This window comes from Hordeum vulgare, chromosome 1H (genome assembly GCF_904849725.1).
Source record: "Hordeum vulgare subsp. vulgare chromosome 1H, MorexV3_pseudomolecules_assembly, whole genome shotgun sequence".
Lineage (NCBI taxonomy): Eukaryota > Viridiplantae > Streptophyta > Magnoliopsida > Poales > Poaceae > Hordeum > Hordeum vulgare.
This window is the reverse complement of record NC_058518.1, coordinates 187,859,253-187,885,806: the sequence shown is the minus strand read 5'-3', so window position 1 is coordinate 187,885,806 and position 26,554 is coordinate 187,859,253. Positions and strand designations below refer to the sequence as shown.

The 26,554-nt window shown below is 44.9% G+C and overlaps 1 pseudogene; it reads left to right on the top strand.

Annotated features, from left to right (window-relative positions):
- Positions 1 to 134: 134 nt before the first annotated feature.
- Positions 135 to 21,405, top strand: LOC123397886 (annotated as a pseudogene).
- The last annotated feature ends 5,149 nt before the right edge of the window (positions 21,406 to 26,554 follow it).

Here is a 26,554-nt window from a genome sequence, read left to right as displayed (position 1 = left end):
GGCCACGGGGGAATCCTTTGCGTATTTGCCAAGGAAGTCCCTGTAGGCGTAGCCAGCAGCAGAAGGATTCCAGGCGCCGTTGTCGGGGAAGGTCTTTTGTTGCCGTAGCAGGCAGCAGCACAATGTTTGTCAACATGATAGCTTTTGTTGTTCAATCTAGAAAAAGAAAGAGGAGAGAAGCAATTACATACGCCCCAATTGATGAGAGAGATAGGATGAGAAGAGAATACTTTGATAACAAAGTGTGGAAGAATGACACAACTTGTGTGAACATGCTTAGGCTTTGGAGAGCACATTTCTTTCAGTTTCGTCAACTCTTCAAAGATTCAATTTGCTGAAGGACACAATCCATATGCCTATTGAGCAGCAAGTAGTGATGTTTTTGCACACCGCTCATCACAATGTTTGGAATAGGGTCATTGGTGGGAATTTCGGTAGATCCGGTGAAGTTGCTAGCCGATTTTTTTTTTAAATTACTCCATGCAATCGGTGAGCTTCGAGATGACCTTATTAGGAAGCCTCCACTGGAGACACAAAATAAAATAGAAGGAAACCACCGGTGGGATCCATACTTTAAGGTATGAGACCATGTTACAACATTCTATCATTGTAGGCACAAATCTCTTTAGATCCTATTTTTTGTTTTTATTTTCACATAACAAGATTGTATTGGAGCTATTGATGGTACACATGTACGAGCCTCTATTACACCTGATATGGAGGCTGCCTTTCCTGGTAGAAAGAAACATACTACTCAAAATGTGATGGCGGCTGTTGATTTTGATCTTCACTTCACATATGTCTTGGCTGGTTGGGAGGGGAGAGGACATGATGTTGTAGTTTTACGTGATGGTTTAATACGTGAGAATGGTCTACGTATCCCACAAGGTAACAGATTAACCATGTGGATACATGTTGTCAATGGGATTTTGATATATATATATATGATAAATTTTATCTACAAGCAATGGTAGTTACCCCCTATCTATCTACTTGCCACGTGTCTCATTATCCCTCCACCCCAAGCGGGTTAGTGGATAGGTGAACATCCAATAAAGCTAGCATGCATGCAACTAACCATAGTATGTTATTTTTGGACGAGAAATCTCACCAACCTCCTTGGTTTTTGACCGGCCAATGCATCTTGTTGAAAATTTGTTAGTTCTATCTTAGTTAGTACCATGACTATTTCTTTTACGGAAAGTATGTATTTATTATCCTAATTAATCAGAGCACGGGTTACATATTTCTCTAGTTGGAGCATGCAGTATGGATTATGTTTTCTTTTGCGGGAGTATGGAGTATGTATAATTTCAGTGTATGTCTATTTTTTAATTGAAGTACGGAGTATATTCACACATAATTACAAATTAGGAGTATGGAGTATATGTGTATACTCCCAATTATCGAGTATGCAGATATTCGCACATAATTACAATTAGGAGTATGGAGTATATGCGTATACTCACAACTACCGAGTATGCAATACATGCATATGGGTGTAATTACGAGTAGGAGTATGGAGTATGTTGTTTTGTGGCTATATACTCCATACTACAATTCTCCAAACACAATGGAAGTATATGTATTGTCACTTGGAGTACACCGAGTATGTAACTACGGGAATCAGGTAATTTGCCGTCTGTTTAAATCTTTGCCGTGAGCTTTTCTTCGTGGATGACGGCAAAGAGCACTTTTGCCGTCAGTTGTCGTCAGCTGCTGACGGCAAAGAATGACTGCCGGCGTAAACATATTTTGCCGTCTATAATTAAAATTGCAGACGGCAAAATTATTTTACCGTCTGTAAAAATAAGCGGATGACGGCAAAGATATAATTTGCCGCTTGTAATAGAAAGTGATGACGGCAACGAAGAAGCACAGCACACGGATTGATCACGCGGATCGATGACGTGGCAAGATCTGAGACACACCAGCCTACCCCATCCCACCACGCACGGACAAGGGTGAAAAAATATTTTGCCGTCTGTAAAAATAACTGGATGACGGCAAAGACGTATTTTGCCGTCTGTAAAAATAACTAGATGACGGCAAAATTATTTTGCCGACTTTAAAAATAACTGGATGACGGCAAAATAATTTTGCCGTCTGTAAAAGTAACTAGATGACGGCAAAATAAGAAGCACAACACACGGATTGATCACGCGGATCAATGACGTGAAAAGATCTGAGACACACCAGCCCACCCCATCGCACCACGCACGGACGTGGGTGAAAAAATATTTTGTCGTCTGTAAAAATAACCGGATGATGGCAAAGACTTAATTTGCCGTCTTGAAAAATAACCGGATGACGGCAAAGAGAAAGCACACCACGCGGATCGATCCCACGGATCGATGACGTGGCGGCCCATCCCACCGTCGCTGGCTCTCCCACCCACTCAACCCGGCTGGTCCCCTAAAAAAAAAACCCCGGCTGGCCCACCACTCACCTCCACCCGACCTTATCCTCTCCCCACCTCTCTTCTCTCTCGTACCCATCCATCTCCCCTCCTTCCCCCATCCATCTCCCCCGCCGCCCCCATCCATCTCCCCCGCCGACCCCGTCGCACCCGCCACCCCCATCCATCTCCCCCGCCGCCCCCATCTCCCCCGCCGCCCCCGTCGCACCCGCCGGCCCCGACTCCTCCCCGCCGCCCCCGTCGCACCCGCCGGCCCCGACTCCTCCCCGTCGCCCCCGTCGCACCCGCCGGCCCCGACACCTCCCCGTCGCCCCCGTCGCACCCGCCGCCCCCGACTCCTCCCCCGTCGCACCCGCCGCCCCCATCCATCTCCCCTGCCGCCCCCATCTCCCCAGCCTCCCCTGTCGCACCCGCCGGCCCTGACTCCTCCCTCGTCGCCCCCATCGGCCGCCGGCCCCGCTTCCCCCGTCGCACCAGCCGGCCCCGACTCTTCCCACGGCGCCACCTCTTGGGAGTGGCAGCGGCTACGCCGGCTTTGCACGGGGGGCAGGGCAGGGGCGGGAGCACGAGCGCACGCAGGGGAGCGCTACCGCGCCAGGTGGGTGGAAAGAAGAGGCTGGGCTCCGGCCGGCGACCGGCCGGCGAGGTCGACGAGAGCGCGATGCGGCTGGGCATTGGGCAGTGACGCTCCTGTGCGGGGGCGTCAGGACGGGAGAAGCGGCTGGTTCTGCTCGATGTAGGCGACAGCGTGTGGATTTTTTTGGCCTATGTATTGTGATGCATTATGTGTATTATGTACATCGTAGTGTGTATATATTTTGTGATAATTGATGATTGAGCCTTTTTGATAACTGAGGATTGTTGTTTATATTTTGGGTTTTTTAATAATGAAGATTATGTGTTATGCAATACATTTTTTGATAACTAAGGATTGTTGTTTATTTATTTTTAAAAGAAAATGTCTTTGCCGTCTGGTATTGATAACAACTGACGGCAAACCCGTAATCTTTGCCGTCTTGCATTCCGGTCGGATGACGGCAAAGAGTTAACGTTGTTCGGGTGGTTCTGTTAGGTTTTTTGCCGTCTGCCTCATAATAGATGACGGCAAACCATTTTCACTAACGGCAAATTTTTTGCCGTCTGCCCGAAAAAATGCTGACGGCAAAATTACCCTTTTCGGGCACATGGTCTGACGATATTTTTTGCCGTCATGGGCTGACGGCAAAATTTTTGCCGTTTGTAATTCTCTCTTTGCCGTCTTTAGCGTCCTGACAGCAAAATGCCCGATTCCTGTAGTGTGTGCAGCATAACGCTACTACCAACGAAATGATCCGTTGGACGTGGAGATTGAGTTGGAGAGAGAGATGGGACTACAATCGGTTGAGCCAAGAAAATCGGGAACTCAACAAACTAATTAAGTGGGTGGGAAAAAACTGTCTTTCCTCTTTCCATGATCCGTTAAGATGATGACGGATCTTGATGCAATCATATGGCAGTGAAGGCTGTGGTAACTACCACTAGGTGGTAGTATGTATTTTCCATATATATATATGACAAATTTTATCTACCACCGGTGGTACTTACCACCACTTGTATTTTGTATGTTGTATGTAGTATCTATCAAATCGGAGAGTATGTATGCGTAGTATGTAGTATATAATCATGTTTAGGTAGTATATATACTATTTTTTTGGTAGTATGTATCATATTTTGTGTATGCTCTTTTTTACATACAAATATATGTGTATTTCACAAATATAATAAAAACTATGGATCACCTTGTAATTTTTTCATGTAACTTACTTTGAAAAATCTTATATATAGTATATGAACATAATAAGAATGATAAATTAATATATATACTCCCGCGTGGTAGTATATGGAACACGTAGGGTAGCTACACCTGGGTGGTAGGATGTATTTTCCCTATATATATGTATATATATATATATTCCCTATGTTTATAAGTAACCCTAATTCTCCTCATATTTAGGAAAATTTTATCTAGTTGATGTGGGATATGGAGTCAAACCAGGGTTCTTGCCTCCTTAAGTGGCGTGAGATACCATTTAAATGAGTGGGGAAACAATCATGTGCAAAATGAGAAGGAGTTGTTTAACTTTAGGCATTCTTCTCTTCGCACTCTTAGGGAACGTAGTAATAATTTAAGAATTTCCTACGTGTCACCAAGATCAATCTAGGAGATGCTAGCAACGAGAGAGAGGGAGTGCATCTTAATACCCTTGAAGATCGCTAAGCGGAAGCAAAGAACGCGGTTGATGAGGTCGTACTCGCGGCGATTCAAATCGCGAAAGATCCGATCCAATCGCCAAACGGACGGCGCCTCCGCGTTCAACACACGTACAGCCCGGGGACGTCTCCTCCTTCTTGATCTAGCAAGGGGAGAGGAGAATTTGAGGGAGAGCTCCGACAGGACGACGGCGTGGTGGTGGTGGAGCTCGTGGTTCTTCGGCACAAATTTGCTAAGCACTATGGAGGAGGAGGAGGTGTAGGAAGGGGGACGGCTACGCCAGGGGCTCAGGTTCAGGTTCCCATGTGCCTCCCCACTATATATAGGGGTGGAGGGGGCTGGTTTCTTGCCCTCCAAGTCCATTGGGGCACTGGCAAAGGTGGGAGAAAAGAAATCCCATCATTTCCCTTCCCTACCGATTGTTATCCCCCCTTTTTAGGGATCTTGATCTTATCCCTTCGGGATATGATCTTATTCCTTCTAAGGGGGGCTTGGTGCGCCTTGATCAGGGATGTGGGGCCTTGCCCCCACTACCCACGTTCATGTGGGTCCCCCATGCAGGTGGGCCCCACTCCAGAACCTTCTAGAACCTTCCCGATACAATACCGAGAAATCCCGAACATTTTCCGGTGGCCAAAATAGGACTTCCATATATGAATATTTACCTCCGGACCATTCCGGAACTCCTCATGACGTCCGGGATCTCATCCGGGACTCCGAACAAGTTTCGGTAACCACATACAATTCCCATTACAACTCTAGCGTCACCGAACCTTAAGTGTGTAGACCCTACGGGTTCGGGAACCATGCAGACCTGACCGAGACACCTCTCCGGCCAATAACCAATAGCGGGATCTGGATACCCATATTGGATCCCACATGTTCCATGATGATCTCATCGGATGAACCACGATGTCGGGGATTCAATTAATCCCGTATACAATTCCCTTTGCCCATCAGTATGTTACTTGCCCAAGATTCAATCGTCGGTATCCCTATATCTTGTTTAATCTCGTTACCGGCAAGTCTCTTTACTCGTTCCGTAACACATGATCCCGTGACTAACTCCTTAGTCACATTGAGCTCATCATGATGATGTATTACCGACTGGGCCCAGAGATACCTCTGTGTCACACGGAGTGACAAATCTGAGTCCCGATTCGTACAAACCCAACACACACTTTCGGAGATACCTGTAGTGCACCTTTATAGTCACGTAGTTACGTTGTGACATTTCATACACCCAAAGCATTCCTACGGTATCCGGGAGTTGCACAATCTCATGGTCTAAGGAAATGATACTTGACATTAGAAAGGCTCTAGCAAACGAACTACACGATCTTGTGCTATGCTTAGGATTGGGTCTTGTCCATCACAACATTCTCCAAATGATGTGATCCCGTTATCAATGACATCCAATGTCCATGGTCAGGAAACCATGACCATCTATTGATCAAGGAGCTGGTCAACTAGAGGCTCACTAGGGACATGGTGTGTTCTATGTATTCACACATGTATTACGGTTTCCGGTTAATACAATTATAGCATGAATAATAGACAATTATCATGAACAAGGAAATATAATAATAACCAATTTATTATTGCCTCTAGGGCATATTTCCAAGAGTCTCCCACTGGCACTAGAGTCAATAATCTAGTTCACATCACTATGTGATTGTAATGAATCTAACACCCATGGGGTTTGATCATATCTTGCTTGTGAGAGAGGTTATTAGTCAAGGGGTCTGAAACTTTTAGATCTGTGTGTACTTTACAAATCTCTATCTTATCCTGTAGATGCTGCTACCACGTGTCGTTTGGAACCATTCCAAATTATTGCTCCACTATACGAATCTAGTTTACTACTCAGAGTCATCCGGATTAGTGACAAAGCTTGCATCGTCATAACCCTTTATGACGAACTCTTTTTACCACCTCCATAATCGAGAAAAATTCCTTAGTCCACTAGTTACTAAGGATAACTTTGACCGTTGTCCAGTGATCCATTCTTGGCTCACTCTTGTAGCCCTTGACTGACTCATGGCAAGGCACACTTCACGTGCGGTACACAACATAGCATACTATAGAGCCTACGGCTAATGCATAGGGGGCGACCTTCGTCCTTTCTCTCTCTTCTGTCATGGTCAGGTTTTGAGTCTTACTCAATATCCACACCTTATAACACAGCCAAGAACTCTTTATTTGCCGATCTATTTTGAACTCCTTCAAAATCTTATCACGATATGTATTCACTGAAAGTACTGTTAAGCGTTTTGATCTATCTTTATAGATCTTGATGCTCAATGTTCATGTAGCTCAATCCAGGTTTTCCTTTGAAAAACACTTTTCAAACAACCCTATATGCTTTCGAGAAATTCTACATCATTTCCGATCAACTCATCAGAAACTCTATAGTGCGCCCACTCACTTCTTTGGAAATACAAGTTTCTCATAAACTTTGTATAAAACCAAAATCTTTGATCACCTCATCAAAGCGTATATTCTAGCTCCGAGATGCTTGCTCGAGTCCTTAGAAGGATCGTTGGAGCTTTCCATACTTGTTAGCATCCTTTAGGATCGACAAAATCTTCTTGTTGTATCAGATACAACCTTTCCTTAAGGAAACCATCGAGGAAACAATATTTGACATCCTATCTGCAAGATTTCATAAATGATGCAGCAACTGCTAACATAGTTCTGATAGACTTTCGGCATCGCTAAGAGTGAGAAAGTATCATCGTAGTCAACTCTTTGAACTTGTCGGAAACATCTTTGCGACAAGTCGAGCTTTCTTAATGGCGACTTTTCACCATCATATTTTGTCTTCCTTTTAAATATACATATATAGTTAACAGTCTTACAACCATCAAGTAGTTCTTCCAGAGTCTACACTTTGTTTTCATACATGGATCCTCTCTCTGATTTCATGGTCTCCAGCCATTTGTCGGAATCCGGGCCCACCATCGCTTCTCCATAGCTCGTAGGTTCATTGTTGTCTAGCAACATGACCTCCAAGACAGGATTACCATACCACTGTGGAGTACTACGCGTCCTTATCGACCTACGAAGTTTGGTAGTGACTTGATCCAAAGCTTCATGATCACTATCATAAGCTTCCACTTCAATTGGTGTAGGCGCCACAGGAACAACTTCCTGTGCCCTGCTACACACTGGTTGAAGTGATGGTTCAATAACCTCATCAACTTTCCACCATCCTCCCACTCAATTCTTTCGAGAGAAACTTTTCCTCGAGAAAGGACCCGTTTCTAGAAACAAACACTTCGCTTCCGGATCTGAGATAGGAGGTATACCCAACTGTTTTGGGTGTCCAATGAAGATGCATTTATCCGCTTTGTGTTCGAGCTTATCAGGCTAAAACTCTTTCACATAAGCATCGCAGCCCCAAAATTTTAAGAAACGATAGCTTAGGTTTCTCCAAACCATAGTTCATGCGGTGTCATCTCAACGAAATTACGTGGTGTCCTAATTAAAGTGCATGTGGTTGTCTCTAATGCCTAACCCAAAAATGATAGTGTTAATTTGATAAGAGATATCATAGTATGCACCACATCCAATAGGGTGCGGCTATGATATTCGGACACACCATCACACTATGGTGTTCCGGGTGGTATTAGTTGTGAAACAATTTCCACAATGTCTTAATTTTGTACCAAACTCGCAACTCAGATATTCATCTCTATGATCATATCGTAGACATTTTATCCTCTTGTCACGATGATCTTCAACTTCACTCTGAAATTACTTGAACCTTTCAATAATTCAGACTTGTGTTTCATCAAGTAAATATACTAGTATCTAGTCAAATCATATGTGAAGTAAAAAACTTAACGGTATCCATTGTGTGCCTCAACACTCATTGGACTGCACACATCAAAATGTATTACTTCCAACAAGTTATTTTCTTGTTCCATCTCACTGGAAAACGAGGCCTTCAGTCATCTTGCCCATGTGGTATGATTTGCATGTATCAAGTGATTCAAAATCAAGTGAGTCCAAACGATCCATCTGCATGGAGTTTCTTCATGCGTTTATACCAATAGACATGGTTCGCATGTCTCAAACTTTTCAAAAACGAGCGAGTCCAAAGATCCATCAGCATGGAGCTTCTTCATGCGTTTTATACCAATATGACTCAAGTGGCAGTGCCACAAGTAAGTGGTACTATCATTACTACTTTATATCTTTTGGCACAAAAATTATGAACATGTGTATCACTACGATCGAGATTCAATAAACCATTCATTTTAGGTGCAAGACCATTGAAGGTATTATTCAAATAAACAGAGTAACCATTATTCTCTTTAAATGAACAACCGTATTGTGATAAACACAATTTAACCATGCCTATGCTCAACGCAAACACCAAATAACAATTATATAGGTTTAACACTAATCCTGATGGTAGAGGGAGCGTGCGATGTTTGATCACATCAACCTTGGAAACACTTCCAACACATATTGTCACCTCGCCTTTAGCTAGCCTCCGATTATTCCGTAGCTTTTGTTTCGAGTTACTAACACTTAGCAACCAAACCGGTATCTAATACCCTCGTGCTACTAGGAGTACTAATAAAGTACACATCAATATCATGTATATCCAATATACTTTTGTCGACTTTGCCAGCCTTCTCATCTACTAAGTATCTAGGGTAGTTCCTCTTCAGTGATTATTCCCCTCATTACAGGAGCACTTAGTATTGGGTTTGGGTTCAACCTTGGGTCTCTTTGCTAGAGCAGCAACTCTTTTGTTATTTCATGAAGTATCCCTTCTTGCCCTTGCCTTTCTTGAAACTAGTGGTTATACTAACCATCCACAATTGATGCTCCTTTTTTATTTCTACTTTCGTGGTGTCAAACTTCGCGAATAGCTCAAGGATCATCATATCCATCCCTGATATGTTATAGTTCATCATGAAGCTCTAATAGCTTGGTGGCAGTGACTTTGCAGAACCATCACTGTCTTATCTGGAAGATCAACTCCCATTCGATTCAAGCGATTGTAGGACTGAGACAATTTGAGCACATGCTTAACAATTGAGATTTTCTCCCTTACTTTGTAGGCAAATAATCTTGTCGGAGGTCTTATACCTGTCAACAAGGGCACGAGCATGAAATCCCAATTTCATCCCTTGGAAAATCTCGTATGTCCTGCGATGTTCGAAACTTCTTTAGCGCCTCAATTCTAAGCCGTTTAAGCATTATGCACTGAACTATCATGTAGTCATCAAAAACATGTATGTCAGATGTTCGCAACATCTACAGATGACGCTCGGGGTTTAGCACACCGAGTGGTGCATTAGGGACATAAGCCTTCTGTGAAGCAATGAGGACAATCCTCAGTTTACGGACCTAGTCCGCATAATTGCTACTATTATCTTTCAACTAAATTTTCTCTAGGAACATATTAAAGATGGTAGAGCTACAACGTAAGCTACAACATAATTTGCAAAGACCTTTTGACTATGTTCATGATAATGAGTTCAATTAATCATATTACTTAAGAACTCCCACTCAAATTGATATCCCTCTAGTCATTCGAGTGTCGCATGATCCAAATCCACTAACTCAAGTTCGATCATCACGTGAGTTGCGTTTAGCTTCAATGGTCAACATCTCCATGTTGATCATATGAACTATATGATTCCTGCTCGACCTTGCGGTCTCTTGTGTTCTGAGGCCATGTATGTACATGCTAGGCTCGTCAAGTCAACCTAAGTGTTTCGCGTGTGTAAATCTGGCTTACACCCGTTGTATGTGAATGTTAGAATCTATCACACCCGATCATCACGTGGTGCTTCGAAACAACGATCCTTCGCAACATTTCACACTTAGGGGGAACACGTTTCTTGAAATTTTAGTGAGGGATCATCTTATTTACTACCGTTGTTCTAAGCAAATAAGATGTAACAACATGATAAACATCACATGCAAATCATAAAGTGACATGATATGGTCAGTATCATCTTGCGCCTTTAATCTCCATCTTCGGGGCGTAGCACGATCACTATCGGCACCGGCACAACACCATGATCTCCATCATCATGATATCCATCATCGTGTCTTCATGAAGTTGTCTCGCCTACTATTACTTCTACTACTATGGATAATGGTTAGTAATAAAGTAAGACAACTCCTATGGCTCCTGCCGGTTGTCATACTCATCGACATGCAAGTCGTGATTCCTATTACAAGAACATTATCAATTTCATACATCACATATATTTCATCAAATCCTTATGGCCATATCACATCACATAGCATACCCTGCAAAAACAAGTTCGACGTCATCTAATTGTTGTTGCATGATTTACGTGACTGCTATGGGTTTTCTTGCAAGAACGTTTCTTACGTACGTAAAAGCCACAGCGATGATATGCCAATTGCTATTTACCCTTCATAAGGACCCTCTTCATTGAATCCGATCCGACTAAAGTGGGAGAGACGGACACCCGCTAACCACCTTATGCAACAAGTGCATGTCAGGCGGTGGAACCAGTCTCATGTAAGCGTACGTGTAAAGTCGGTCCGGGCCGCTTCATCCCATAATGCCGCCGAATCAAGATAGGACTAGTAATAGCAAGAAAACTGACCAAATCATCGCCCACAACTACTTGTGTTCTACTCGTGCATAGAATCTACGTATAGACCTAGCTCATGATAACACTATAGGGAACGTAGTAATAATTCAAAAATTTCCTACGTGTCACCAAGATCAATCTAGGAGATGCTAGCAACGAGAGAGAGGGAATGCATCTTCATACCCTTGAAGATCGCTAAGCGGAAGCGATGCAAAGAACGCGGTTGATGGAGTCGTACTCGCGGAAATTCAAATCACGAAAGATCCGATCCAAGCGCCGAACGGACGGTGCCTCCGCGTTCAACACGGTATAGCCCGGGGACGTCTCCTCCTTCTTGATCCAGGAAGGGGAGAGGAGAAGTTGAGGGAGAACTCCGGCAGCACGACGGCGTGGTGGCGGTGGAGCTCGTGGTTCTTCGGCAGAGCTTTGCTAAGCACAACGGAGGAGGAGGTATAGGAGGGGGAGGGCTGCGCCACGGGCTCGGGTTCACGTTCCCATGCACCTCCCCACTATATACAGGGGTGGAGGGGGCTGGTTTCTTGCCCTCCAAGTCCATTGGGGCATCGGCAAAGTTGGGAGGAAAGAAAGCCCATCCTTTCCCTTCCCCACCGATTGTTATCCCCCTTTTTAGGGATCTTGATCTTATCCCTTCGGGATATGATCTTATTCCTTCCAAGGGGGATCTTGGTGGGCCTTGACCAGGGGTGTGGGGCCTTGCCCCCACTACCCACGTTCATGTGGGTCCCCCCATGCAGGTGGGCCCCAATTCGGGACCTTCTAGAACCTTCCCGGTACAATACCCCAAACATTTTTCGGTGGCCAAAATAGAACTTCTTATATATAAATATTTACCTCCAGACCATTCTGGAACTCCTCATGACGTCCGGAATCTCATCCGGGACTCCGAACAACTTTCGGTAACAACATACAATTCTCATTACAACTCTAGCGTCACCGAACCTTAAGTGTGTAGACCCTACGTGTCGGGGATATACCCCGCAGCGTAGCCCGCCTTGATGTATGACACGCCAAGGACTTGGCGACTCACCGGTGACTCGGCAATGACCTGGCGGGCGACTCATACTTGACCTGATAGGAGACTCAGACAAATGACGAAGGCCCAGGGCCCGGCGTACACCTTGCCATAAGGCGGCTCATAGAGAGGCCAGGAGGGCCGACTCATAAGAGAAGGCCCAAGAAGAGGAAAGACTCCCTCACAAAGGAAAGAAGACCCGGATTAGGATTCAAAAGAGACTAGTCCTAATACTACTCCTAGTAAGACTCTACAAGTAAACTTACCCCTTCCACTTATATAAGGAGGGGTAAGGTGCCCCAAGAGGGACAAGTTAGACAGATTCACAACTTAGGTCTAGACAAGACAAGTCATGAGAGATAGACACATTAGACACCCTCAATATTTGAGGTAGCGATTCCGTATCCTTGTAACTGAGATCATCATCGTCATCAATGAAACACAAGCAGGACGTAGGCTTTTACCTCCATCGGAGGGGCCAAACTTGGGAAAACTCGCGTCTCTCGATTCCGACCAACCCCTCTCAAGCCGCCACATGGTTCCACATGGTTGCGATGGCCTCACACCTAAGTCCTTGCACGAGGACATATACCGTGACAAAATCATAACATTTGGCGTCCACCGTGAGACCAGCGCATGGTAGATTTGTGTTTTTGAAGGGATCTCTCCTAGGATCGAAAAAGCTTACGACTCTACGTATCCGTGATAGCCGACGCAGAAGATTACATCATCAAAAAGCAATCAAGACGGTGTGTACAAGTTTTGTGATTAAGATGAAATTAGGGTTCCCTGGTGTGCGTCGATGCAAGTCATTACAGGATTTCCATCGCGTGAGCCGCCGTAACCGAGATTGAGTTAAGGGAATTAGGGTTATTGTGCGTCGCCGCATGCACGTGGGCGATCAGTTGATTCCAACGGAGATGGATTTCCGCTACTACTACAGCACTTCACGTAACAGCATACGCGCCTCCTGGCGGATGTCACATCTCCTCGTCCAAACAACCATGCAAGCTTTCTACAGAATCCGAGCTACTGCTGCACCACTAGACGAGAAGTCCAAAAAGAGATCAAAATACTACATCGATCAGTAGTATATTTTATTTCCACGAGAAGACCAGCATCGGAGAAGAAAAGAAAAAAAGGGGAGTCGCCGAGGGGACCAACCTACAGCTACACGTGCGCGTTAACGTCGCGCCATGGCCGACTCGGCCTCTCCTGCCGCCGCGCCATAGCCTCCTCGCCCTCGCCTCGGCCACCTCACCTCGCCCGAGCCGGACTCACTCCGCGATCGAAGCGTCCGAGCTAGGGTCACCTTGCCTCTCTCGCGGCGTCATTGGCCACGGCCTCGCCTCGCCTCGATCAGGCCCTCTACTGCCGCGGCGCCATGGCCGCCTTGCCCTGCCGCGCATGCGCCACTTTTATGGCACACATATTCGCCGCATCTTCAGCCGCCGCTGCGCCTGCACCCGCCGCGCCGTGGCTCGGCTGCACCCCGCCTCCACCGGCGCCTGATCGAGTCGTGCTCGGGTCGACCTCGTCGCCGGGTTGTCTCGCCTCGCCCCGAGATGCCCCCCAGCTGTCGCCAGTATCAGACTCGACCTTGTCTCTGAGCCGCCTCGCTTCGCCTTGGCTCGCTCTTCCACATCCGCATCCGCAGCTTCCGCTTCGTGGTGCATGGGTAGGGATTCGTTAGTCGCATAAACGTCCTCAGCAGCTGGTTCCCCGTCCTCCCGGTTTGCGGCATAGCTGCTCTCTCCAAACCACATCTAACACGGATGATATGAGCCCAGAGTAAAATCAAACAACAATGGCAGGAGAAGTAAGACAGAAGCTATCACATCGCTCAAAGGGATCTTGGTTAGATCTGGCATTAGCAGTATTGCACGCAAGACGACAGCCACCTGAGAAGCTAGCCTAAAAAGGTGGACTCCAAGTGTACAGAGCTAATACTACTCTCCACGGAGTGCAATCACATGTTTTCTATTACACGGAGGAACAGATGGAAACAACATCCAACATTTGCTGGACTGTTATTGCATACTGTTCGAAACAGCCTGCCACTCCTATACATCATCCAAAGAGGGTCACAGAAGTCTCTAAATTAGACAAGGTGATTTTTTTAGAAAAGGAGGATACACCCCGGCCTCTGCATCTAGACGATGCATACAGCCATTTTATTAATTATTCACAGAGACCATATAAAGTAATACATCAGTCAGCCTGAAGCCACCATCTAGACAACACATCTTGCTACTCCTATTCCTTGATGAAGGTGTGCTGAATATCCGGGCCAAATACCAAACAGATATCGCACCAAATCCTAACATCTATAGTCTGATGCTCCAGCCCAGCCACCATTGAGAATGGATCCCAAACTGGTCCGGCGCAGAGGCCGCCTCCACCAGCTACCACCGTACCCTCTCCAGAGATAGAACAAATGCATCCTCCTTGCGAGGTCTGCCGTCGACGCCACCACGGTGCCAGACAGCGCCACCATCCTGCACGTGTCCGCCTACACGTGCCTGTCGACGAACCACCGCAGCGCCATGCCGCCCTACACCGTATGGCTCACGGTAGACCAAACACCGCTCCTCCTCTTGTCGCGTCCACCCAGCACGTACTCCAAAACGATGCCCTCAGGAGGGAAATGACATCGAAGATGCCATCATCGTCCGACTGGTAGATCCAGATCTAAGGTTTCCCTCGGAGAATCACGAGTGTGGTGCCACGACCTGCAACAACGATGCCATGGGCTGGTAACGACGTCCTAGACGCCGCCATCGTCCGCCATGACCGAGGTCGGCGCGGTTTTCATCGGAAGTCGCGACCCCCCGATCTCGTGGCTGGATGGAACCGAGGGAGGCACGTCATTAGACGAAGACCGCCTTCGGCATGCCGGCAGGGGCCTCGCCGCCCCACACCGATACTCCTCGCGCCACCGGCCGAAGAAGTCCAAGTCGTGACGGATCTGGGCAGGAAACGCCAGATCCACAGCCTTCGATGACCGCCCTTGCGTGCAGCCGTTGCCCTCGCCGGATGTAGCGCCTCCGCCGCCATCCAACCTGACCACGCCCGGCCATGGGGCCACGAACGCCGCCGCACATCAGGTCCGCCGCCCTGACCGCCGCCCCCGTCTTGCCTGCGCGCAACGGCCCCTCCGCCTCGCTGGGGCTCCGCGGCACCACCCGCCCTGGCTCTAAGGCGCAGGGCCCGCCGCCACCGTGGCCCTTGCCGGCGGCAGCGGCGGCCGAGGAAGGAGGGAACCGCTCTGGCGGCTAGGGCTTCGGGGGCCCCTAGCGTCGCCTGAGGGCGACGCAAGGGGGTACGGGAGACTTGTTTAGATTTTTCCAGATATTCCTGGATATCAACGCGAAACCTTAGACAAGGTGATGGCTGCGAAATTATGCACAACGTATTCAAATATGGCCAGCTGGGGTGACGCACATTGTTCCTGTGTTCGTGAGGGTAGATCGATTAAACCTTTTGGCAACGTCCAGAGTACTGCAATCTTGGAGATAAGTCAACAATTGGGAGTTTTGGAAATTTTTTGCATGATGTTGCGACATTATTGGGGCCGCGTATTTTATGACCCAATCAGTCTACAAAGCTAGACTGCCAACTATTCGAAAAAATATCAGGTGATATCTATCTAATTTATTTTTATTACCATATATTAATTTCTATGTAAACAATTACTTTGGCTTGTAATTTTTTATGTAGGACAATTATTAATTACAAAGTGGCGTCATATTACGAGTACGAAGTTCGTGTCAATCATCGACATGGACGACTCACCATCTACGCCGGCTTACAACGACGCGCCCAACTCTCACGTCCGCGCGACCAAGACGGTTCACAAATGACGCGGCCAACTCTCATGCCCGCGCAACCAAGACGACTTACAACACCACGGCCGATTCTCGAGTGTGTACCCAATCGCCACACAACTCTCGCGTTCAACTCAACACGTAGGTGTAGTGCTCGCCTGTATGAGCCGTCCAACAAACGAACGCAAGCCGTCACCCCTGCAGTCTAGTCTACATCAACATATCGGTGCGGTGCTCGTCTATACGAGCTGCCCAACAGATGCATGCAAGCCGCCTTTGCGGCCCATCTCCCCCAACAACATTGGAGCAAAGCATATCAAAAGAAACAAGAGAGTTTGACACGAAAACATCCCTCGTGAAGCTACAATTTGAGCCGGCCATTATTGAACCGACAATTCAAAGCAAGCAGCAAAAGAGAAAGGAAAGTGGCCCTGAAGGAACCACGAGAGCCGGACTACCTGAGAATTAAGCACGGGGCAAAAGTCCATTATTCACCATCGACCCTATGTCGGCTTATGTCCCAATCAAGTATGGAGATTCTCAAGCTGCCTCTTTAAGTCGACTTAAGACTCGGGGGCTACATCGACATGGCTCGGCAGACTCAACTGGGATGAATAATTTAAGAACCCCGGGTCGTTACAACAATAAAGCCGGCGCCCACGAAATTCGGGGTCTCTGCCGTTTCAGCTTCTTGAAATCATGAGTCTTTAATGTTTCCTAAGCCGTCCAAGCATGACGCTATCAGTATCATAGAGCATAAGTCGCCATGCTGCACTTATTTCAAAACTGGATACTGGTAAGCTAAAGAGGACCAAAGTTGCCATGTTGCACGGTTCAAACATGGGCGCCTTATATGATTTTGAGAATTAAGTCGGCTTACTTGGGGGCTACTAGTTTCCAAGTCGTTTTGCGGTAAGAGCATAAGCTTCTGCAATCCTATGTCCGACTTTTACCTAATCATAGCTCACTTGGGGGCTTCTACTCACTGAGTTCAACCTGAATACCCTCTTGACTAGCGAAAAATGAACGCATTACAATGGTTCTAGAGAGTGTGTTTGGCGACTCGCCCTATGGTCCCATGTACTCTTGGCGAGTTAATCCGGTTTGGACCCTGAACTCGCCTTGGTTAAAACATGAAGGGTGCTTGCGGGAGCCGACATATGGAAAATAGACAAACCATGGGTACACTGAACCTACTTCACTGAAGCTTGACTCGCGCATGATCAACCGGTCTAAACAACTAAGGTTGTTGCAAAAAGCCTCTTTAGGATAGCACTAGAGCCTTGCAAGCTTGTCCTAACCTGTCGTGACTAACTGAGCCGGCCGTCGTGACTCACTGAGCCGGCTTAACCTTTATTGGTACCACTAGAGCCTTGAGAGCTCGTCCTACCTGACGTGACTCAGTGAGCCGGCTGCCATGACTACTGAGTCGGCTTATTTAAAATAACTTGATGCCATACTATGGTGTTGCCAGCATTATTCTATCATATACATGCATCATATTGCATTGCATCATGCATCATACATACATATCATGCCGATCTTCAAACCGGGTCAAAGCATAAATTTTTGCAGGAGCAAATAAATCTTTGATAGGCAATACGTCTGGATTTTCATCATGGTTTATCATAAATAGTGTTAAACAATTCGGGTTTTTAAGCCAGGTCGGAAGAATTGACTATTGTCGAAGAGCCTCCCTATCACATATAATGTCGGGTCATCTAATTGACCGACTCTTGGATTTCTTCAACTTGTGCTATGTAGTAAACTACAACACTTATGGATTTCTCAACCATATATTTGTCGGGTCACATTGCAACCACGACCAAGGATTTCTTTCATCACAAAGGTATCATGAGAGTGGATAGGGAAGGAATGGTCCCAAGTCGTTGCATGCACACAACCCGGCACTTGGGGGCTATATTATTCAAATCAAGAATACATCAAAGTATGAAAGACCCATGTCGCTGCAAGCATGCACCATGACACTTGGGGGCTAATGCAATCCGCTTTTCAAATCATCACATCATCAACAGACCCGGCTACCTCAAGGAGATAAGCCGACCGTGGAGGGTACAGGTCGCTTTTTATTCAAGTATGGACTCAAGGAAGAACCGGTTCATCATTTTTATAATGACCCGGCCCTTGGGGGCTACACATTGCTGCTCAAGGTTACATCATCAGATTTACAAAGTCCTTGCTCATTATTGCATAATGACCAGGGCCTTGGGGGCTACATCATATGACGTTTTATGTTAAAAGGAGAAAACGTGGAAGTCCCAAGTAACCGCAAGCAATCGACCCCGCACTTGGGGGCTACACTATTCAGATCAAAATTTCTAAACTCCCAGGTTGCTGCAGGCAAGACAACCCGACACTAGGGGGCTACAACACTTAGTTGTTTCACAGATCATGACCTCCAAATTGAAGACCCGGCCCATCACACATTAATGAGCCGACTCTTGGGGGCTACACCAGCTGATGCTTTATAAGTATAAGATGATTACAAGTCCCAGGCTGCTGCAGGCAAGACAACCCGACACTTGGGGGCTACATGGTCAAAGATATTATTGCAAATCTCCAAGTCATCATGAGGTGCTAAACTTAGAGCTTGGGGGCTACAGGTAATATGGATATATCAAAAGATTGAAGAGTACTTTCAAGATGTTAATTATGAGCAAGACCAGCTCAACATATTTTTATCTAGTTGAAGCATTGAAAGACTGGTTCAACATTACATGGATTTATTTATCCCCAATAATATGATCAGGTCAATTGGAGTTCAGTTGTTTGACGGGGCGTTACCAACAATCATACCCGCCATTATCAATCATAACCGACCGAAGCAAAGAGAAGCCGGTTCAACATTTTGTGGATTTCTTATTCTCCAAATTTACATCAAGCCAAAGCATTGAAGGCCGATTCAATGGCATATGTATTTTATTGTGGAGGACACGTACATGCAAAATGATTGAAGAAAGTTCAAAGAACAAACCCAGATTTTTCAAGGAGCCCCTTCAGGAAATCAAGCCGGTCCCTTAACATATTTATTATTCTTATTTCAGGAGCTTACCATGAATAAATTCAAGCTAACCTGGGGCTAATGTCGGGGATATACCCCGCAGTGTAACCCGGCTTGATGTATGACACGCCAAGGACTTGGCGACTCAGCAGTGACCTGGCGGGGGACTCATACTTGACCCCACGGGCGACTAAGAAAAATGACGAAGGCCCAGGGCCCGGCGTACATCCTGCCATAAGGCGGCTCATAGAGAGGCCAGGAGGGCCGGCTCACAAGAGAAGGCACAAGAAGAGGAAAGACTCCCTCAAAAAGGAAAGAAGACTCGGATTAGGATTCAAGAGAGACTAGTCCTAATCCTACTCCTATTAGGACTCTACATGTAAACTTACCCCTTCCACTTATATAAGGAGGGGTAAGGCGCCCCAAGAGGGAAAAAGGCGCCCCAAGAGGGAAATGATGATTCACAACTTAGGTCTAGACAAGACAAGTCATGAGAGATAGACATATTATACACCTTCGAGATTAGAGGTAGCGATTCCGCACCCTTGTAATTGAGATCATCATCTTCATCAATGAAACACAAGCAGGACATAGGCTTTTACCTCCATCGGAGGGGCCGAACCTGGGTAAACTCGCGTCTCTCGATTCCGACCAACCCCTCTCAAGCCGCCACATGGTTGCGATGGCCTCACACCTAAGTCCTTGCACGAGGACATGCCGTGACAAAACCACGACACTACGGGTTCGGGAACCATGCAGACATGGCCGAGACACCTCTCCGTCCAATAATCAATAGCGGGATCTGGATACCCATATTGGCTCCCACATGTTCCACAATGATCTAATCGGATGAACCACGATGTCGGGGATTCAATTAATCCAATATACAATTCCCTTTGTCCATCGGTATGTTACTTGCCCGAGATTCGATCGTCGGTATCCCTATATCTTGTTCAATCTCATTACCAGCAAGTATCTTTACTCATTCCTTAACACAGGATCTCGTGACAAACTCCTTAGTCACATTGAGCTCATCATGATGATGTATTACCGAGTGGGCCCACAGATACCTCTCTGTCACACGGAGTGTCAAATCCCAGTCTCGGTTGTACCAACCCAACACACACTTTTGGAGATACCTATAGTGCACCTTTATAGTCACCCAGTTACGTTGTGACGTTTGATACACCCAAAGCATTCCTACGGTATCCGGGAGTTGCACAATCTCATGGTCAAAGGAAATGATACTTGACATTAGAAAGGCTCTAGCAAACGAACTACACGATCTTGTGTTGTGCTTAGGATTGGGTCTTGTCCATCACACCATTCTCCTAATGATGTGATCCCGTTATCAACGACATCCAACGTCCATGGTCAGGAAACCATGACCATCTATTGATCAAGGAGCTAGTCAACTAGAGGCTCACTAGGTACATGGTGTGGTCTATGTATTCACACATGTATTATGGTTTGTGGTTAATACAATTATAGCATGAATAATAGACAATTATTATGAACAAGAAAATATAATAATAACCAATTTATTATTTCCTCTAGGGCATATGTCCAACACGCACAACCGTAGAACATGCATTTGGTTCATTGAAGAAAAGATTCAAAATCCTTGATGACGCCACTCCATTTTATCTTTATCCTACTCAAGTAGACATTGTTGTGGCTTGTTGCATTATTCAGAATTGGATTTTAAATGATAGGATTGATGAATATATCATACACGAGGATGAATGGGTGCCAAATATCACTCATGCTTCATTGTCAACTGTCCAAGCACAAGAACATGCATATATGGCGAATTTTAGGCAAGGGCTAGCCGATCAAATGTGGGAAGACCGACAAAACTATATTCAACAAAACATGTAGTAGTTGTAATGATTTCTTCGAAGTATTGTGCTTGCTGGAATTTTATTGTAATTATTTGTTGTAATGATATACTACTATTGTTCTTTATGTTGAAATACTTGCTGGAATTAAAATATTTATGTTAAAATACTTGATGATTTGGTTCTTTATGCTCACATACTTGCTAATTTGGTTCTTTATAATGTCTATGTACTTACTGGAATTGTAGGATATGGCTAAGAAAATTTCATGGACACCTACCACGTCATGGTACATGCTGGTCCACCAATGTGGTTCGGTGACGGGTGACCATAGACGTGGTACCTTCTTCAAGAATGTCCACTGGAATAGTTGTGCCACTGCTATGATGAACACTTTCAGCGCACGGACTTGATTGGAAACATCACAAATCGTACAAGGACATGGAAGAGGAAGTATAAAGAGATAGTGCATCTCAAATCGTTGAGTGGTGCACTTTGGGGTGAAGAAAACTTTATGATTGTTCTTGCTCATGAGCATTACCCAAACCACATTAAGGTACCTATTTTACTTCCCTTTAGTACTTGCTGAAATTGCTTCCATTTATCTCATAATATACTTGATGTAATGATTTCTTTCATGCACTATCACTTGTTGGAAGTTTGTATACTCCATTTACTTGCTGAAATGAGTTCTTGTATGCATTAGCGTTTGCTTGATTTTATTCTTTCATGCATTATAACCTGCTGCAATTTATTGATGCACACATTCCTTGCTGAAATGGTTACTTTCGTTTGCAAAGGACCACAAAGAAGATGAACCCTTCTTGAACAAGCCTATTAAACATTATGAGGAGATGCTAATTATCATTGGAGCAGGCATGGCTGCGGGGCAATATGCAAAATGATCAAGTGACCCTCTAGCTATAGAGGTAGTTGATCTTGAAGAACATAAGACAAACAAAGTTGTGTCCCGAATGAAGAGGTTGCCCAATCACGCACTTGTGACGAGTCAGCTGCTCCCAAGTTAAAGAAAGCCAAAACTAATCCTTCAGCAGAAGATAGGATGCTTGCAACCATAATGGCTTCAAGTGAAAGGCTTGTTGGTGCCATTGAGAAACTTGCTAGTGATGCCAACTCCGCCATTGATGGTCTTTGGGACGAGATAAAACAACTCTCTGGCTTTGATGTGGATTCCCTTGCTCATTACTATGCCTATTTGGTTGACAATCCTCGTGTTGCAATGGCATTCAAGGTCTTGGGAGTGTTCAATGAAAGGTTTGGGTCTCTAGGTATGTGAAGAATACCTTTCCTGAAGTCGACGCATGATGAGTTTATACGGGTGTTTGACATGTTCTTTTGCTGACAACCAAAACAATATAGCTATGGGTTGTATGGACTTCTTCTTCTCACTACAACCAAAACATTGAACTATTGGTTGTATGTAGATTGATCCAGTATTATATGTAATGTCAAACAATGAGCTCCATGCACTTGTGTTTTATATATGAAAATACTGAACTATGATGTGTATTGAAGTTAAAGTTTAGTTTGTAGTACCGATGAGTTTGTTTGGGCATGATGCTAAGTTTGTAAATTTGTTCTTATAATTAAGGTTGTGGTTATCATATTTGATTGCCTCATATTGAAAACTAAGCATATATCACCCATCAACCAAAGAGAAAAATGGCTATCCCCAACCATGATTTATCCTTATAACCAAACAAAACACGGGTTAACCTTATCCAAACAACCCAAAAAAATGGATATCCCTATCCAGCTAGATAGGGATGCCCATATCCACCCTAGCAAGTCCCTCTAACCAAACGCATCCCAAGTGGATAGATAGGTTATGGTGGGAGGAAATGGTTGGCTAGCGGAGAAAACAAGGTGGGGAACGAGAGGGAGAGGCTATGTGGGAGGTTGTGGTCTCCCGGACGTGTCCGGTTTGACCGCGGACATGTCCGGTAGGTGGGGACTTATGCGATTTGGGGTCATTGGATGGGGATCCAATGGTCTATATTTGGCTCTCAGATTGGATTTCCGGGAAGAGAGGAGGTGGAGCCATTAGGTGGGGTTTTCTAGGGGGCTGGCTCCAAATTTGGCTAGGGGGAAACCCTAATGGAGTGAGAGAGCTGTCCCCATGGGGTGGTTCTTCCACTACACGAATCAGCTTCTTTGACGTCTGCCAAAGCAGACGGCAAAGGGGTGTTCCACTGTCGGCAAAGGCCTTTGCTGTTAGCCTCCTGTCGGCAAAACTTCTACAACTACTGTTGTCGGTAAATGTACTTCTTTGTCGTCTGCCTGGGCAAAGCGGACACCAAAGGGGTTTGCTGTCAGTCAGAGGTGCAAGCAGACGACAAAGGTGTTTAGATGACAGCCGACACGCAACTAATCCGTTAGGTGGCTAACGGAGCATTTGTCATCTGCCTTCTTTAAGCTCTTTTCCGTCTGCTTTGCTAAACCCTTTGTCGTGTGCTTTTCGGGGCAGCACACGTCAAAGTACCCTTATGGGCCAGCCGCCTGCTGCCCGGTTTTCATAACTATCTATCGTGTGCCTCTTTAAAACCTTTGTTGTGTGCTTTGTTGAACCCTTTATCGTCTGCTTTGCGGGGCAGCAGAAGGCAAAGTACCCACATGGGCCACCCGCGTGTTGCCCAGTTTGCACAGCTATCTGCCATGTGCCCCCTTTGTCATCTGCCAGCTGATGGCAAAGGCCTTTGCCATCATCTCCCACATGGCAAAGAGCCCATATTGTCACTGTTTTGGTTATTTTATGTTATTTCACAGCACTTAATGATATACATATATTTCACAACACATATATTATATATAGTTCACAACACATATATATAGTTCATAGCACATAAATGATATACATATAAAGTTCATCAATGTCATTTGTTCATCAATCACAACACATACATCGAAAGAACCAACATACAAAGTTTTACACTGTTCATCCATATATAAATACATATAGTTCCACATTGTTCATCAACTCAAATGCAAACAAAAACTAAAGCACTCCATCAATGCCAGCTTCCATGTAGTAAATCTAATTTGCAAAATGGGAATAATAAAGTTAGAAGAAGAACAACAATATATGACATTTTTGAGATTATTATGTCATTTTGGAGCTAAAGTAGCTAATTATGTCATTTCGGAGCTAAATTAGCTAATTATGTCATTTTGGAGGATAATTAGCTAAGTATGTCTTTGTTGGGAAATAAGCTAAGGAGAAGAATAAAGAGGAGAAGGAGAAGGAGAATAAGAAGAAGAAGGAGGAGGAGGAGGAGGAGGAGAAGGAGAAGGAGGAGGAGGAGGAGGTGGTGGAGAAGAAGAAGAAGAAGAAGAAGAAGAAGAAGAAGAAGAATAGGAAGAGCATGATTGCAATTCTTTTCTTATTTTGAGCTTATTATGTCATTTAGGAGGAAGATACGCTAAGTTATGAGCTAACCAATTGTGATGTTTTTACCTAACTAAGCTAATTATGTCATTTTGGAGCTAAAGTACTAATTATGTCATTTTGGAGCTAAATTAGCTAATTATGTCATTTTGGAGGATAATTAGCTAAGTATGTCTTTGTTGGGAAAATAAGCTAAGGAGAAGAAGAAAGAGGAGAATAAATAGGAGAAGGAGAAGAAGAAGAAGAAGAAGAAGAAGAAGGAGAAGAAGAAGGAGGAGGAGGAGGAGGAGGAGAATAAGGAGAACAAGGAGGAGGAGAAAAGGAAGAATAAGAAGGAGAAGAATAGGAAGAGTATGATTACAATACTTTTCTTATTTTGAGCTTATTATGTCATTTATGAGGAAGATACGCTAAATTATGAGCTAACCAAGGTTCTTGTGATCTTTTTTACCTAACTAAGCTAATTATGTCATTTTGGACCTAAAGTAGCTAATTATGTCATTTTGGAGCTAAATTAGCTAATTAGATCATTTTGGAGGATAATTAGCTACTTATGTCTTTGTTGGGAAAACAAGCTAAGGAGAAGAAGAAAGAGAAGAAGAAAGATGAGAAGGAGAAGAAGAAGGAGGAGGAGAAGAAGAATAAGAAGAAGAAGGAGGAGAAGAAGGAGGAAGAGAAGAATAAGAAGAGGAAGAAGAAGAAGAAGAAGAAGAGGAAGAGGAAGAGGATGATTACAATACTTTTCTTATTTTGAGCTTCATATGTCATTTAGAAAGATGATACGCTAAGTTATGAGCTAACAAAGGTTCTTGTGATGTTTTTTACCTAACAAAGCTAATTATGTCATTTTGGAGCTAAAGTAGCTAATTATCTCATTTTGGAGCTAAATTAGCTAATTATGTCATTTTGGAGGATAATTAGCTAAGTATGCCTTTGTTGGGAAAATAAGCTAAGGAGAAGATGAAAGAGGAGAACAAAGAGGAGAAATTAGCAAATTACGTCATTTTTGAGCTAAATTAGCTAATTACGTCATTTTGGAGCTAAAATAGCTAATTATATCATAAATGAACTACAGAAAACTTACTGTCGTGGTCATTTAGGAGAAGCACCAGGGTTGCTCGGGCCGGTTGCGTTTGGAGATGGTTGCCCTAGAGAAGGGTCGTGCGATACCGCTCGGGAGTTATTTTGTAGAAAAGATATTTTGCAATGTCTCGTTAGCATGATCACACTCAAATGTTAATACTATTTTGTAATGACCATTGAAATGAAACTCACCGTGCCAATCGCAGAAAAGACAGGCATCAGCGGAGGGGCTGACCGGTCTTCTCGCACATACACTGCACATTTGGTTTTAAAGAGTCGGTCGTATTAGTTAGTAATAAAAAAAGACATTACACACATGATTTGGCTAATGTGAAAAATGAACTTACCATAATAAGTCGTACATGGCCAGGTGACCCACCTCATTTTGGGCCCTCTCCTCCTCCAACAACCGAGCCGTGGTTTGATTCCTCTCCTCAAGAGCAGCCTGAAGAGTAGTCTGGTTTGCCACTCTCTCTTTCTCAAGAGCAGCCTGGTTTGTCGCTCTCTCTTTTTGAAGATCAGCGTGCAACACCATTGCCCGTTACCACTGTAAAGATCGTTGGCCACACACACAATGAAATGGATGAAAGAATTCTAAGTCCGTACAACTAACCTCGATGGCGAGATCGACTGGCCGCGGACGAGGCGTTATCTCACGACTGGCAAGCTCGATGGCGAGATCGACTCCGGGAGAGTGAGTGCACAATGTATTATCCCATATCCAATGGCTATCGAGCCATGGGGCCTCACGCCACCAGATATCATCAAAATATCTGGATCCAAAGCTTCCTGGCTCGGGTTAAAGTCCTCCCCTTTCCTAGCCTTCCCCACGTCCTTGTATTTCACGAGCTTGTGGTGGGAGGAGATGTTGGTGAACTTCTGTGGATGATCCAGGTCAAACTCAGAGAATGCGTTGGACTTTTTGTAGGAGGCAGTATGGGCCATACCATAAAGGTCGTACAAGTCTAGCACCTTTGTATTATTGTGATGCGCCTAAAAGAGAGGAACAAAGTATTAGTAAAGGGCTCAATCTAGCATGAAGAATTAATTGCATGAATAAGGAAGCAAACCAC